Consider the following 12,195-nt stretch of genomic DNA (forward strand, 5'->3'; position numbering starts at 1 on the left):
CCACAGTACCACAGCGCCACCCTGTGTCCATCTATAGAAATTATGATTCATTCTAGTGGTGTCATCCTCTAAGGGTCATGACGGGCCTGATGGGATTTTTTTCCGGTAAACTTTCCAAATGTCAACAAAACAAAATACGCTAGACAGGGTGGGATGTTTTTGTCTGTAAAATTAATTATGCGAGAAGTGTCGGTGGAAATGCTATTATGCGCAAATATTGATATAATAACCATAATATTGAAGTAAACTTGGAGTCACACGATGACATGTGTGACATCCTCCCACTTCGACTAGTCGGGAAAGCAAGCAGTTTATTAGGTTACAGATGAAATAAATGATGATGAACTTCACAGGGTGGTGAATGTGCACGGTGATGAGCTTGATGCTCCTTTCCACTAAATATCGAGGGTCTTATTTTGGTGACATGATCATCAACGCTTGGCTGTCTTTTGACAATTAAAAATAATCTTGCTCTTTTGTTCATAATAATCTCATCATGTAGGCTATATGTGCGCACATGGGCCAATACAATAGTGGGCTCATATAACGCAATACTTTTTTGAGAAAACCATCAGTAGATTTGAAAATGCGATGGAAACTCCTTTAACTTGTATTTTTTATTCGGTACACAGGAATGAAGAAGCGAAAACAGGTTTTTGGAAATGTTTGTACATTTATTAAAAATTAAAAACTTAAATACCTTATTTACATAAGTATTCAGACCCTTTGCTCTGAGACTTGAAATTGAGCTCAGTTGAATCCTGTTTCCATTGATCGTCCTTCAGATGAAGTCTCTATGGTAAAGTCCACATGTGGTAATTACAATTGATTGGACATGATTTGGAAAGGCACACACCTGTCTATATAACATGGTTGACAGTGTATGTCAGAGCAAAAACCAAGCCATGAGGTCGAAGGAATTGTCCGAAGAGCACCGAGACAGGATTGTATCGAGGCACAGATCTGGTTAAGGGTACCAAAACATTTCTGCAGCATTGAAGGTCCCCAAGAACACAGTGGCCTCCATCATTCTTAAATGGAAAAAGTTTGGAACCACCAAGAGCTCCAGAGTTCCTCTGTGGAGATGGGAGAACCTTCCAGAAGGACAACCATCTCTGCAGAATTCCACCAATCAGACCTTTATGGTGGAGTGGCCAGACGGAAGCCACTCCTCAGTAAAAGGCACATGACAGTCAGCTTGGAGTTTGCCAAAAGGCACCTAAAGGACTCTCAGAACATGAGAAACAAGATTATCTGGTCTGATGAAACCAAGATTGAACTCTTTGGCCTGAATGTAAAGCGTCACGTCTGGAGGAAACTAGGCACCGCTCATCACCTGGCCACCACCATCCCTACGGTGAAGCATGGTGGTGGCTACATCATGCTGTGGAGATGTTTTTCAGCACCAGGGACTGGGAGACTATTCAGAATCAAGGGAAAGATGAACGGAGCAAATTACAGAAAGATCCTTGATGAAAACTTGCTCCAGAGTGCAAATTCCAACAGGACAACGACCCTAAGCACACAGCAAAGACAACGCAAGAGTGGCTTGGGATAAGTCTCTGAATGTCCTTGAGTGGCCAAGCCAGAGCCTGGACTTAAACCTGATCAAGCATCTCTGAAGAGCCCTGAAAACAGCTGTGCAGCGATGCTCCCCTTCCAACCTGACAAAGTTTGAGAGAATCTGCAGAGAAGAATGGGAGAAACTCCCCAAATACAGGTGTGCCAAGCTTGTAGCATCATACTTAAGAAGACTCAAGGCTGTATAGCTGCTAAATGTGCTTCAACAAAGTATTGAGTAAAGGGTCTGGAAAGCCCATAAAATTGTCAGTGACTCCAGTCACCCAAGTTATAGACTGTTTTCTCTGCTACCGCACGACATGCGGTACCGGAGCGCCAAGTTTAGGACCAAAAGGCTCCTCAACAGCTTCTACCCCCAAGCCATTAGACTGCTGAACAATTCATAAAATCACCACCGGACAATTTACGTTCACCCCCCCCATCCCTTTTGTACACTGCTGCTACTTGCTGTTTATTATCTATGCATAGTCACTTCACCCCTACAGTGGCTTTCGAAAGTATTCACCCCTCTTGGCATTTTTCCTATTTTGTTGCCCTGGAATTAAAATAGATTTTTGGGGGGTTTGTATCATTTGATTTACACAACATGCCTACCACTTTGAAGATGCTAAATATTTTTTATTGTGAAACAAACAGTAAATAAGACAAAAAAAACTGAACTTGAGCGTGCATAACTATTCATCCCTCCAAGGTCAATACTTTGTAGGGCCACCGTTTGCAGCAATTACAGCTGCAAGTCTCGTGGGGTATGTCTCTATAAGCTTGGCACATCTAGCCACTGGGATTTTTGCCCATTCTTCAAGGCAAAACTGCTCCAGCTCCTTCAAGTTGGATGGGTTCTGCTGGTGTACAGCACTCTTTAAGTCATACCACAGATTTTCAATTGGATTGAGGTCTGGGCTTTGACTAGACCATTTCAAGACATTTAAATGTTTCCCCTTAAACCACTTGAGTGTTGCTTTAGCAGTATGTTTAAGGTCATTGTCCTGCTGGAAGGTGAACCTCTGTCCCAGTCTCAACTCTCTGGAAGACTGAAACAGGTTCCCCTCAAGAATGTCCCTGTATTTAGCATCATCCATGATTCCTTCAATTCTGACCAGTTTCCCAGTCCCTGCCAATGAAAAACATCTCCACATCATGATGCTGCCACCACCGTGCTTCACTGTGGGGATGGTATTCACGGGGTGATGAGAGTTGTTGGGTATGCGCCAGACATAGCGTTTTCCTTGATGGCCAGAATAATAAAATGGCCGTAATAAAATTTGATTTGATTTGAAGGCTGACCAGAGTACCTTCTCCCATCTGTTTGGAGAGTCTCCCACATGCCTTTTGGCGAACACCAAACATGTTTGCTTATTTTTTTCTTTAAGTAATGGCTTTTTTCTGGCCACTCTTCTGTAAAGCCCAGCTCTGTGGAGTTCACGGTTTAAAGTTGTCTTATGGACAGATACTCCAATAGGTGCATGTTACAAAAAAAGTTTGATTTGATTTAAATACTTATGTAAATGCACTGTATCTGATGGGAAATCGGGCATATTGGACCAATTGTTTGTATGCAGATTTTTGAATATTCACATGAAAATCTGTCGCCAACTGGATAGAAACCTAACTACTGACAGGATGTATGATTAATTGAAAATACAACTTTGTCACTGGATCATTAGTGTCGTGATGAACTCGTAGCTGCATCTCTCTAACTTTGTGTTACTAAGTACAGGGTTTGCGTGTAGGCAAATGTCATGTTTCTGTATGCTAACTTCATGCTTCTGTAGGCTAACGTCATGTTTCTGTAGGCTAACATGTTTCTGTAGGCTAACGTCATGTTTCTGTAGTCTAACGTCATGTTTCTGTAGGCTAACATCTGGTTTCTGTAGGCTAACATGTTTCTGTAGGCTAACGTCATGTTTCTGTAGGCTAACATCATGTTTCTGTAGGCTAACATCATGTTTTTGTAGGCTAACATGATTCTGTAGTCTAACATCATGTTTCTGTAGTCTAACATCATGTTTCTGTAGGCTAACATCATGTTTCTGTAGGCTAACACCATGTTTATGTAGGCTAACATGTTTCTGTAGTCTAACATCATGTTTCTGTAGGCTAACATCATGTTTCTGTAGGCTAACGTCATGTTTCTGTAGACTAACGTCATGTTTCTGTAGGCTAACGTCATGTTTCTGTAGGCTAACGTCATGTTTCTGTAGGCTAACGTCATGTTTCTGTAGGCTAAGGCTAACGTCACGTTTCTGTAGGCTAACGTCATGTTTCTGTAGGCTAACATCATGTTTCTGTAGGCTAACATCATGTTTCTGTAGGCTAACGTCATGTTTCTGTAGGCTAACATCATGTTTCTGTAGGCTAACATCATGTTTCTGTAGGTTAACATGTTTCTGTAGGCTAACATCATGTTTCTGTAGGTTAACATGTTTCTGTAGGCTAACATCATGTTTCTGTAGGTTAACATCATGTTTCTGTAGGTTAACATGTTTCTGTAGACTAACATCATGTTTCTGTAGGCTAACATGTTTCTGTAGGCTAACATCATGTTTCTGTAGGTTAACATGTTTCTGTAGGCTAACATCATGTTTCTGTAGGCTAACATCATGTTTCTGTAAACTAACGTCATGTTTCTGTAGGCTAACGTCATGTTTCTGTAGGCTAACGTCATGTTTCTGTAGGCTAACGTCATGTTTCTGTAGGCTAACGTCATGTTTCTGTAGGCTAACGTCATGTTTCTGTAGGCTAACGTCACGTTTCTGTAGGCTAACGTCACGTTTCTGTAGGCTAACGTCATGTTTCTGTAGGCTAACATCATGTTTCTGTAGGCTCTCGTCATGTTTCTGTAGGCTAACATCATGTTTCTGTAGGCTAACATCATGTTTCTGTAGGCTAACATCATGTTTCTGTAGGTTAACATGTTTCTGTAGGCTAACATCATGTTTCTGTAGGTTAACATGTTTCTGTAGGCTAACATCATGTTTCTGTAGGTTAACATCATGTTTCTGTAGGTTAACATGTTTCTGTAGACTAACATCATGTTTCTGTAGGCTAACATGTTTCTGTAGGCTAACATCATGTTTCTGTAGGTTAACATGTTTCTGTAGGCTAACATCATGTTTCTGTAGGCTAACATCATGTTTCTGTAGGCTAACGTCATGTTTCTGTAGGCTAACGTCATGTTTCTGTAGGCTAACGTCATGTTTCTGTAGGCTAACGTCATGTTTCTGTAGGCTAACGTCATGTTTCTGTAGGCTAACGTCATGTTTCTGTAGGCTAACGTCACGTTTCTGTAGGCTAACGTCACGTTTCTGAAGACTAACGTCATGTTTCTGTAGGCTAACATCATGTTTCTGTAGGCTCTTGTCATGTTTCTGTAGGCTAACATCATGTTTCTGTAGGCTAACATCATGTTTCTGTAGGTTAACATGTTTCTGTAGGCTAACATCATGTTTCTGTAGGTTAACATGTTTCTGTAGGCTAACATCATGTTTCTGTAGGTTAACATCATGTTTCTGTAGGTTAACATCATGTTTCTGTAGGTTAACATGTTTCTGTAGGCTAACATGATGTTTCTGTAGGCTAACATCATGTTTCTGTAGGCTAACATCATGTTTCTGTAGGCTAACGTCATGTTTCTGTAGGCTAACATCATGTTTCTGTAGGCTAACGTCATGTTTCTGTAGGCTAACGTCATGTTTCTGTAGACTAACGTCATGTTTCTGTAGGCTAACATCATGTTTCTGTAGGCAAACGTCATGTTTCTGTAGGCTAACATCATGTTTCTGTAGGCTAACGTCATGTCTCTGTAGGCTAACATCATGTTTCTGTAGGCTAACATCATGTTTCTGTAGGCTAACGTCATGTCTCTGTAGGCTAACGTCATGTTTCTGTAGGCTAACATGATTCTGTAGTCTAACATGTTTCTGTAGTCTAACATCATGTTTCTGTAGGCTAACATCATGTTTCTGTAGGCTAACACCATGTTTATGTAGGCTAACATGTTTCTGTAGTCTAACATCATCTTTCTGTAGGCTAACATGTTTCTGTAGGCTAACGTCATGTTTCTGTAGTCTAACGTCATGTTTCTGTAGGCTAACATCTGGTTTCTGTAGGCTAACATGTTTCTGTAGGCTAACGTCATGTTTCTGTAGGCTAACATCATGTTTCTGTAGGCTAACATCATGTTTTTGTAGGCTAACATGATTCTGTAGTCTAACATCATGTTTCTGTAGTCTAACATCATGTTTCTGTAGGCTAACATCATGTTTCTGTAGGCTAACACCATGTTTATGTAGGCTAACATGTTTCTGTAGTCTAACATCATGTTTCTGTAGGCTAACATCATGTTTCTGTAGGCTAACGTCATGTTTCTGTAGACTAACGTCATGTTTCTGTAGACTAACATCATGTTTCTGTAGGCTAACATGTTTCTGTAGGCTAACATCATGTTTCTGTAGGTTAACATGTTTCTGTAGGCTAACATCATGTTTCTGTAGGCTAACATCATGTTTCTGTAGGCTAACGTCATGTTTCTGTAGGCTAACGTCATGTTTCTGTAGGCTAACGTCATGTTTCTGTAGGCTAACGTCATGTTTCTGTAGGCTAACGTCATGTTTCTGTAGGCTAACGTCATGTTTCTGTAGGCTAACGTCACGTTTCTGTAGGCTAACGTCACGTTTCTGTAGGCTAACGTCATGTTTCTGTAGGCTAACATCATGTTTCTGTAGGCTCTCGTCATGTTTCTGTAGGCTAACATCATGTTTCTGTAGGCTAACATCATGTTTCTGTAGGTTAACATGTTTCTGTAGGCTAACATCATGTTTCTGTAGGTTAACATGTTTCTGTAGGCTAACATCATGTTTCTGTAGGTTAACATCATGTTTCTGTAGGTTAACATCATGTTTCTGTAGGTTAACATGTTTCTGTAGGCTAACATGATGTTTCTGTAGGCTAACATCATGTTTCTGTAGGCTAACATCATGTTTCTGTAGGCTAACGTCATGTTTCTGTAGGCTAATATCATGTTTCTGTAGGCTAACGTCATGTTTCTGTAGGCTAACGTCATGTTTCTGTAGACTAACGTCATGTTTCTGTAGGCTAACATCATGTTTCTGTAGGCAAACGTCATGTTTCTGTAGGCTAACATCATGTTTCTGTAGGCTAACGTCATGTCTCTGTAGGCTAACATCATGTTTCTGTAGGCTAACATCATGTTTCTGTAGGCTAACGTCATGTCTCTGTAGGCTAACGTCATGTTTCTGTAGGCTAACATGATTCTGTAGTCTAACATGTTTCTGTAGTCTAACATCATGTTTCTGTAGGCTAACATCATGTTTCTGTAGGCTAACACCATGTTTATGTAGGCTAACATGTTTCTGTAGTCTAACATCATCTTTCTGTAGGCTAACATGTTTCTGTAGGCTAACGTCATGTTTCTGTAGTCTAACGTCATGTTTCTGTAGGCTAACATCTGGTTTCTGTAGGCTAACATGTTTCTGTAGGCTAACGTCATGTTTCTGTAGGCTAACATCATGTTTCTGTAGGCTAACATCATGTTTTTGTAGGCTAACATGATTCTGTAGTCTAACATCATGTTTCTGTAGTCTAACATCATGTTTCTGTAGGCTAACATCATGTTTCTGTAGGCTAACACCATGTTTATGTAGGCTAACATGTTTCTGTAGTCTAACATCATGTTTCTGTAGGCTAACATCATGTTTCTGTAGGCTAACGTCATGTTTCTGTAGACTAACGTCATGTTTCTGTAGGCTAACGTCATGTTTCTGTAGGCTAACGTCATGTTTCTGTAGGCTAACGTCATGTTTCTGTAGGCTAAGGCTAACGTCACGTTTCTGTAGGCTAACGTCATGTTTCTGTAGGCTAACATCATGTTTCTGTAGGCTAACATCATGTTTCTGTAGGCTAACGTCATGTTTCTGTAGGCTAACATCATGTTTCTGTAGGCTAACATCATGTTTCTGTAGGTTAACATGTTTCTGTAGGCTAACATCATGTTTCTGTAGGTTAACATGTTTCTGTAGGCTAACATCATGTTTCTGTAGGTTAACATCATGTTTCTGTAGGTTAACATGTTTCTGTAGACTAACATCATGTTTCTGTAGGCTAACATGTTTCTGTAGGCTAACATCATGTTTCTGTAGGTTAACATGTTTCTGTAGGCTAACATCATGTTTCTGTAGGCTAACATCATGTTTCTGTAAACTAACGTCATGTTTCTGTAGGCTAACGTCATGTTTCTGTAGGCTAACGTCATGTTTCTGTAGGCTAACGTCATGTTTCTGTAGGCTAACGTCATGTTTCTGTAGGCTAACGTCACGTTTCTGTAGGCTAACGTCACGTTTCTGTAGGCTAACGTCATGTTTCTGTAGGCTAACATCATGTTTCTGTAGGCTCTCGTCATGTTTCTGTAGGCTAACATCATGTTTCTGTAGGCTAACATCATGTTTCTGTAGGCTAACATCATGTTTCTGTAGGTTAACATGTTTCTGTAGGCTAACATCATGTTTCTGTAGGTTAACATGTTTCTGTAGGCTAACATCATGTTTCTGTAGGTTAACATCATGTTTCTGTAGGTTAACATGTTTCTATAGACTAACATCATGTTTCTGTAGGCTAACATGTTTCTGTAGGCTAACATCATGTTTCTGTAGGTTAACATGTTTCTGTAGGCTAACATCATGTTTCTGTAGGCTAACATCATGTTTCTGTAGGCTAACGTCATGTTTCTGTAGGCTAACGTCATGTTTCTGTAGGCTAACGTCATGTTTCTGTAGGCTAACGTCATGTTTCTGTAGGCTAACGTCATGTTTCTGTAGGCTAACGTCATGTTTCTGTAGGCTAACGTCACGTTTCTGTAGGCTAACGTCACGTTTCTGTAGGCTAACGTCATGTTTCTGTAGGCTAACATCATGTTTCTGTAGGCTCTCGTCATGTTTCTGTAGGCTAACATCATGTTTCTGTAGGCTAACATCATGTTTCTGTAGGTTAACATGTTTCTGTAGGCTAACATCATGTTTCTGTAGGTTAACATGTTTCTGTAGGCTAACATCATGTTTCTGTAGGTTAACATCATGTTTCTGTAGGTTAACATCATGTTTCTGTAGGTTAACATGTTTCTGTAGGCTAACATGATGTTTCTGTAGGCTAACATCATGTTTCTGTAGGCTAACATCATGTTTCTGTAGGCTAACGTCATGTTTCTGTAGGCTAACATCATGTTTCTGTAGGCTAACGTCATGTTTCTGTAGGCTAACGTCATGTTTCTGTAGACTAACGTCATGTTTCTGTAGGCTAACATCATGTTTCTGTAGGCAAACGTCATGTTTCTGTAGGCTAACATCATGTTTCTGTAGGCTAACGTCATGTCTCTGTAGGCTAACATCATGTTTCTGTAGGCTAACATCATGTTTCTGTAGGCTAACGTCATGTCTCTGTAGGCTAACGTCATGTTTCTGTAGGCTAACATGATTCTGTAGTCTAACATGTTTCTGTAGTCTAACATCATGTTTCTGTAGGCTAACATCATGTTTCTGTAGGCTAACACCATGTTTATGTAGGCTAACATGTTTCTGTAGTCTAACATCATCTTTCTGTAGGCTAACATCATGTTTCTGTAGGCTAACATCATGTTTCTGTAGGCTAACGTCATGTTTCTGTAGACTAACGTCATGTTTCTGTAGGCTAACGTCATGTTTCTGTAGGCTAACGTCATGTTTCTGTAGGCTAAGGCTAACGTCACGTTTCTGTAGGCTAACGTCATGTTTCTGTAGGCTAACATCATGTTTCTGTAGGCTAACATCATGTTTCTGTAGGCTAACGTCATGTTTCTGTAGGCTAACATCATGTTTCTGTAGGCTAACATGTTTCTGTAGGTTAACATGTTTCTGTAGGCTAACATCATGTTTCTGTAGGTTAACATGTTTCTGTAGGCTAACATCATGTTTCTGTAGGTTAACATCATGTTTCTGTAGGTTAACATGTTTCTGTAGACTAACATCATGTTTCTGTAGGCTAACATGTTTCTGTAGGCTAACGTCATGTTTCTGTAGGTTAACATGTTTCTGTAGGCTAACGTCATGTTTCTGTAGGCTAACGTCATGTTTCTGTAGGCTAACGTCATGTTTCTGTAGGCTAACGTCATGTTTCTGTAGGCTAACGTCACGTTTCTGTAGGCTAACGTCACGTTTCTGTAGGCTAACGTCATGTTTCTGTAGGCTAACATCATGTTTCTGTAGGCTCTCGTCATGTTTCTGTAGGCTAACATCATGTTTCTGTAGGCTAACATCATGTTTCTGTAGGTTAACATGTTTCTGTAGGCTAACATCATGTTTCTGTAGGCTAACATCATGTTTCTGTAGGCTAACATCATGTTTCTGTAGGTTAACATGTTTCTGTAGGTTAACATGTTTCTGTAGGCTAACATCATGTTTCTGTAGGTTAACATGTTTCTGTAGGCTAACATCATGTTTCTGTAGGTTAACATCATGTTTCTGTAGGTTAACATGTTTCTGTAGGCTAACATCATGTTTCTGTAGGCTAACATGTTTCTGTAGGCTAACATCATGTTTCTGTAGGCTAACATCATGTTTCTGTAGGCTAACGTCATGTCTCTGTAGGCTAACGTCATGTTTCTGTAGGCTAACGTCATGTTTCTGTAGGCTAACGTCATGTTTCTGTAGGCTAACGTCATGTTTCTGTAGGCTAACGTCATGTTTCTGTAGGCTAACGTCACGTTTCTGTAGGCTAACGTCACGTTTCTGTAGGCTAACGTCACGTTTCTGTAGGCTAACGTCATGTTTCTGTAGGCTAACATCATGTTTCTGTAGGCTCTCGTCATGTTTCTGTAGGCTAACATCATGTTTCTGTAGGCTAACATCATGTTTCTGTAGGTTAACATGTTTCTGTAGGCTAACATCATGTTTCTGTAGGCTAACATCATGTTTCTGTAGGCTAACATCATGTTTCTGTAGGTTAACATGTTTCTGTAGGTTAACATGTTTCTGTAGGCTAACATCATGTTTCTGTAGGTTAACATGTTTCTGTAGGCTAACATCATGTTTCTGTAGGTTAACATCATGTTTCTGTAGGTTAACATGTTTCTGTAGGCTAACATCATGTTTCTGTAGGCTAACATGTTTCTGTAGGCTAACATCATGTTTCTGTAGGCTAACATCATGTTTCTGTAGGCTAACGTCATGTCTCTGTAGGCTAACGTCATGTTTCTGTAGGCTAACGTCATGTTTCTGTAGGCTAACGTCATGTTTCTGTAGGCTAACGTCATGTTTCTGTAGGCTAACGTCATGTTTCTGTAGGCTAACGTCACGTTTCTGTAGGCTAACGTCACGTTTCTGTAGGCTAACGTCATGTTTCTGTAGGCTAACATCATGTTTCTGTAGGCTCTCGTCATGTTTCTGTAGGCTAACATCATGTTTCTGTAGGCTAACATCATGTTTCTGTAGGTTAACATGTTTCTGTAGGCTAACATCATGTTTCTGTAGGTTAACATGTTTCTGTAGGCTAACATCATGTTTCTGTAGGTTAACATCATGTTTCTGTAGGTTAACATCATGTTTCTGTAGGTTAACATGTTTCTGTAGGCTAACATGATGTTTCTGTAGGCTAACATCATGTTTCTGTAGGCTAACATCATGTTTCTGTAGGCTAACGTCATGTTTCTGTAGGCTAACATCATGTTTCTGTAGGCTAACGTCATGTTTCTGTAGGCTAACGTCATGTTTCTGTAGACTAACGTCATGTTTCTGTAGGCTAACATCATGTTTCTGTAGGCAAACGTCATGTTTCTGTAGGCTAACATCATGTTTCTGTAGGCTAACGTCATGTCTCTGTAGGCTAACATCATGTTTCTGTAGGCTAACATCATGTTTCTGTAGGCTAACGTCATGTCTCTGTAGGCTAACGTCATGTTTCTGTAGGCTAACATGATTCTGTAGTCTAACATGTTTCTGTAGTCTAACATCATGTTTCTGTAGGCTAACATCATGTTTCTGTAGGCTAACACCATGTTTATGTAGGCTAACATGTTTCTGTAGTCTAACATCATCTTTCTGTAGGCTAACATCATGTTTCTGTAGGCTAACATCATGTTTCTGTAGGCTAACGTCATGTTTCTGTAGACTAACGTCATGTTTCTGTAGGCTAACGTCATGTTTCTGTAGGCTAACGTCATGTTTCTGTAGGCTAAGGCTAACGTCACGTTTCTGTAGGCTAACGTCATGTTTCTGTAGGCTAACATCATGTTTCTGTAGGCTAACATCATGTTTCTGTAGGCTAACGTCATGTTTCTGTAGGCTAACATCATGTTTCTGTAGGCTAACATGTTTCTGTAGGTTAACATGTTTCTGTAGGCTAACATCATGTTTCTGTAGGTTAACATGTTTCTGTAGGCTAACATCATGTTTCTGTAGGTTAACATCATGTTTCTGTAGGTTAACATGTTTCTGTAGACTAACATCATGTTTCTGTAGGCTAACATGTTTCTGTAGGCTAACGTCATGTTTCTGTAGGTTAACATGTTTCTGTAGGCTAACGTCATGTTTCTGTAGGCTAACGTCATGTTTCTGTAGGCTAACGTCATGT

The 12,195-nt window shown here is 40.0% G+C and overlaps 1 protein-coding gene across 1 annotated transcript in view; it reads left to right on the forward strand.

Annotated features, from left to right (window-relative positions):
• LOC110497049 (protein unc-80 homolog) overlaps window positions 1-12,195 on the forward strand; it is a 107,842-nt gene that overhangs the window by 33,798 nt on the left and 61,849 nt on the right. The window lies entirely within an intron of this gene.

Source organism: Oncorhynchus mykiss, chromosome 7, assembly GCF_057628025.1.
Source record: "Oncorhynchus mykiss isolate SJ-2025 chromosome 7, ASM5762802v1, whole genome shotgun sequence".
Taxonomy (NCBI): domain Eukaryota; kingdom Metazoa; phylum Chordata; class Actinopteri; order Salmoniformes; family Salmonidae; genus Oncorhynchus; species Oncorhynchus mykiss.